The sequence below is a fragment of the Aplysia californica genome, unplaced genomic scaffold, assembly GCF_000002075.1.
Source record: "Aplysia californica isolate F4 #8 unplaced genomic scaffold, AplCal3.0 scaffold01158, whole genome shotgun sequence".
Lineage (NCBI taxonomy): Eukaryota > Metazoa > Mollusca > Gastropoda > Aplysiida > Aplysiidae > Aplysia > Aplysia californica.
The window spans coordinates 135,392-140,088 of NW_004798428.1; positions in this window are offsets into that span (position 1 = coordinate 135,392).

Here is a 4,697-nt window from a genome sequence, read left to right on the forward strand (position 1 = left end):
AACACCTTAACCTCTAGGCCACGAGAGCCCCCTGAATCATCAAGACCGTGAGATCAAAAACCAAATGTTCTATCTGCTCTATCAAAATTGTAAGATTATTCGGAGCAACATCAAGATATTCAAAGAATTGCATTCGAAAAAGCTTGACACGATGTGATACTCAAAATGTTTGACGTCAAATCTCTCAAAACCCTAGATACTGAGCTGATAGAACTTTGTAATTCTGAGGTAATCATAGATGTACACTATAGGCACTATAGGTATAAAAGGAGATAACTCTATGGAGGTAATGGCTTTGTAAGAGGCACGTTGTACAACTCTGTCTTGTTGGCCCCCATAGAGTTATCTCCTTTTAAACCTGTAGCAAAGTCTCTGCCTATAGTGTACAGAAGTGTACGCCTATGTGTTGGCCCCAAGGAGATTACAATACATTACTTTTATTTTTGTTCTTCTGATACTTTATCTTTTTCTTCTTTTTCTCTCCTTGGTTGGCCTCAACTACCGGTACCTCTCTGTCTTGTGATCATCACGCACAAAGTATGTCTGTATTTACGTCAGGGATTTTTACTATAGAAAATGCTTTCATTTTACTACGGTTAGAGAAAAATAAGACGAAATGCTTTCATTTTAGTACGGGTTGAGTAAAATGAAAAGAAATTCCTGTATGTAGATCTGTATATTTTTAAAATTACATATATTTTAAAAAATCCCATGGCATTGAAATGTCCCGAGCACGCCCCAAATAGCTGTGAACAGCGGCCGATTGTGAATGTTGGACGGGCACAGGTCCAGCGCTGACATCTCTGGTCACGGCGGGAAAAGACTGACGTCTGGCTGCCGCAAAGGAGAGACATGTGGGCGTGCGGAGGCTGTCTGCCACATACAGGCGTTACAGCGTCCACTTGCTCTTGCTTTGGTTATAACTAATGTAGGTGTTTTTACGCCGCCATTGACACTATTGAGATCATTTAGGAGTCAGGCTTCCGACCCTGCCTGTCAGGGCCAACCTGGGTTGAGAGGGGTACGACATCATAGCAGAGAGATTGAAACATTAGATAAACACACACCCACACACACTCACCCACCCACCCACACACACACACCACACTAACACACACGTGCACACTCACTAACACACACGTTCACACTCACTAACACACTGATATACATACACACATACTTACACACACATACACACACACACGCTCGCACACTCACTTCTTCTTTCTTTCTTTTCTTTTTTTATCCGCCGCTTATACACTCTTGGGTGTCGCAGGAAGAAAGAGACGTCTCTGTCGCCAGCCGGAGAGCTTGGGTCAGGGGGATGCCGTGGGTTGTTAATGTTTCCCCGACTCCATCTATCCAGGTCTTTCTCGGTCGCCCTCTAGCCTTGTTGCCATCGATTTTTTTTACACTCATTAACGCACATAAAAACTAGTACACACACTCACAAACACGCACAAAAACGTACATAGACACAAACAAACACACATACACACACAAACACAAAAACTCACATACATACAAACACACACATACGCACACTCACTCACACATACACACATACACAGAAATTAGTTTCACACACAACTCCCAGACACATACAAAAATTCCTCACCGACAACAACAAAGCCAGTCGTTGGTTAATTCGTTCAGTGAAATTAGCTTTGAGGCCCACTTTGTTTATCATCTTCCATAGAAAACAGAGATAGATAGATAGATAGATAGATAGAGAGAGAGAGAGAGAGAGAGAGAGAGAGAGAGAGAGAGAGAGAGAGAGAGAGAGAGAGAGAGAGAGAGAGAGAGAGAGAGCAAGAGTGTGTGTGTGTGTGTGAGAGAGAGAGAGAGAGAGAGAGAGAGAGAGAGAGAGAGAGAGAGAGAGCAAGAGTGTGTGTGTGTGTGTGTGTGTGTGTGTGTGTGTGTGAGAGAGAGAGAGAGAGAGAGAGAGAGAGAGAGAGAGAGAGAGAGAGAGAGAGAGAGAGAGAGAGAGAGAGAGAGAGAGTTGTTTCAGCTTGTAAAATAGATATTTACTAATGTCCTGTCTTGTTGTGTGTATGCTTGAGTGCATTTATCAATGCCCTGCCATTGTAAACGACCAAGACAAATTCCTCCCTGTGAGATGAATAAAGATTTGTCATTGTCATTGTCATAATGATTAACCAAGTTTCTTTGAAAGTCGAGTTGACATCATCGATCTGGTTGTTATGTGTTGAGCTCGCAAATAAAAGGTCGTGCGTTCGAATTCCCCCAGGGGCCCGACAATGTTTTAAAAGCTACAATCATAAGTCTATCTTTTGTTGATAAAATTCATTTCTTTCCACCCACGCACGGCCTCCTTCAGTGTTCAAACAAAACATCTTTAAATACTCAACACCATTAAAAACGCCCCTCTTTTCAAATACACGTAGCATTTCACAAAATAATAATAATAGACAGATTGCATTTGTTTAGCGCTAATCCCCGCTCAAAAGCAAGCTCTATGCGCTTCACAATCTATACTATTACCCCAGCAGACCTGAGAGAATTCTGAAACAAACTCAACTTCCTGGGAGCATATAGTGCAAGCAGCCATTTATAGGCGCTAAAACACTAACATACTGACAAGATCTTTCGCTGTCTATGGCCGGGTACCCATTCCCACCTGGGTGAAGTGAGGAAAGTTCGTGTAAAGTGCCTTTCCCAAGGACTCAACGTCGGGCCCGCGGCTCGAACCCCCCGACCTCGCAACCTCTCGATTACGAGTCCGGTAGCCAAACCACAAGACCACCGACGCCATAGTAATCACGTGTTTGAAAATAAGTAAATACAAATGTGAGGCAGCGTGGTGGAATCAGGCTCTCGTCAAAATAATCGAAGTGAAAAAATTTGCATTTTTCTGCTGGTTTGTGAATTTTTATCAAATTTTTGTTTTTTGGCTCAGCACCTTTCCCGCCCATTACAGAACTCAGTTCTGTGTGGATTTTTCTGAAAAACATTGATTAGAGGCACACAAATGTAACTTTTCAGTTACCACGGACTCTTAAGCTAAGGAAATAACTAAACTTTGGCGGCCATTTTCTCACTAGTTTTACCTCTGAAAACAAGCGACCCCCACCTCCTTCATTCGCAAATATTATGACTTGTATTCAAGATAAATGGATATTTTTTTCATCCAAATAAACACAGGTGAAACAGCTTTAAGATAATACCAATAACACTACATGCCAAAAAATTGACGAGAGCCTGATTCCACCACGCTGCCTTACAAAAGTGGATTAGAAGACCTTCTCTTTTGTTTAACATCTGTAGGTAATTACGTATATCCTCACTCCTCCGTGTAAACGCTTGTACTTGTATTAATCCACGCCATAGTATTTATTCCAAGCTCATTTCTGTAAGCGAGCCGTTTTTAATGGAATTGACAAGCAAGGCCTGTAAAAGTATTTCTCCTGAACTTCGAAAAGATAATATACTCCCCCCTCCCCCCCAAAAAACAACAACAACAAACAAACAAGCAAAAAAAACTAACAAAACAACCCCACCCCCAAAAAAGAAAACAAACCAACAACCCCCCCCCCCAAACAAACCCCCACCCCCAACTCTCTCCTCTTTCCCTGCCCCCCCCCCCAGCCACCATTCAACTTAAACCATATCGATGTGTAATGACTTCATTTTATAGTGCTGTCAGAATGAACGATCGCTGTTAAATATAACATTTATTTTCAATGTGCTCCCATTTGCTTACACTAACCAATAAACGAATCAACCATCCAACCAATCAACCAAACAAGCAAACAAGCAACCACCCAACCAACCAAATGACCAACCAGCCGAGCAACGAAGCAATCAGCCAAGCAACCAAAAAAGCAACTAAGCAAGCAAGCAACTAATCAAATAAGCAACCAACCAACCAAACAACCAAAGAATGTATACCTGCTTGATAACTATCATCGCGTCAATATGATTGGCGGGTGCTCGGCTGTGGGTTTCTCATTCTTTCCTAACAATCATCAATGGCCCTTTTCTGTTATCTTTCTTTTCTTTGTATGTTACTTTCTAATAAAACCTCTAATCTTCAGTGGAGTCGGTGGCCTAGTGGTTAGGTTAGCGGACTCGTAATCGTGTTGTTATCGATCCAGAGGCGACGTCCGAGCTCGCATGTAATTTCTTTCTTTGTGTCATGGCATTGTGGACTGGGGTGTCTGTGGACTGTCTGCCCACCCTGAGAAGGGGCCATTCTTGTTGAGGATGGGAGAGTACAAGGGGTTTTCATGAGACTGGAAAGACCTAACTGCTCTGTGACCGTGGAATTCCGGTAGGGTTCATGTTGCCCATTCCCCGCCACCAATGGCTACTGGCTAAAGTTTTCTAATCTTTCATGAGGTATCGGCCAAGTGGAAAAGCCATTGGATCGTCACGTCCTGGGTCGTTGTGCCTTTACTAAGAGGTCCACTGTCATAAAGCAAGTTAGGTATTCCGTTCGGTCCATCTCCTGCACCCAAACACACTCTCAAACTGGTTGGTACCTTCTCAGCCACAGAGGGTGTGTTGATAAAAAGCAGTAGAGGTGTTAGGGAGATTAGACACCCACTCAAGGGAGAGTAGGGGTGTGTTAGTGAGGAGCATAGCGTCTACCACACATCGGTGGGTTCTGCCTCCTGCACCTTGTGGGGCCACACCTGCTCCCATCCTGTTGTTTTAACCCCTCTAGGAAACAG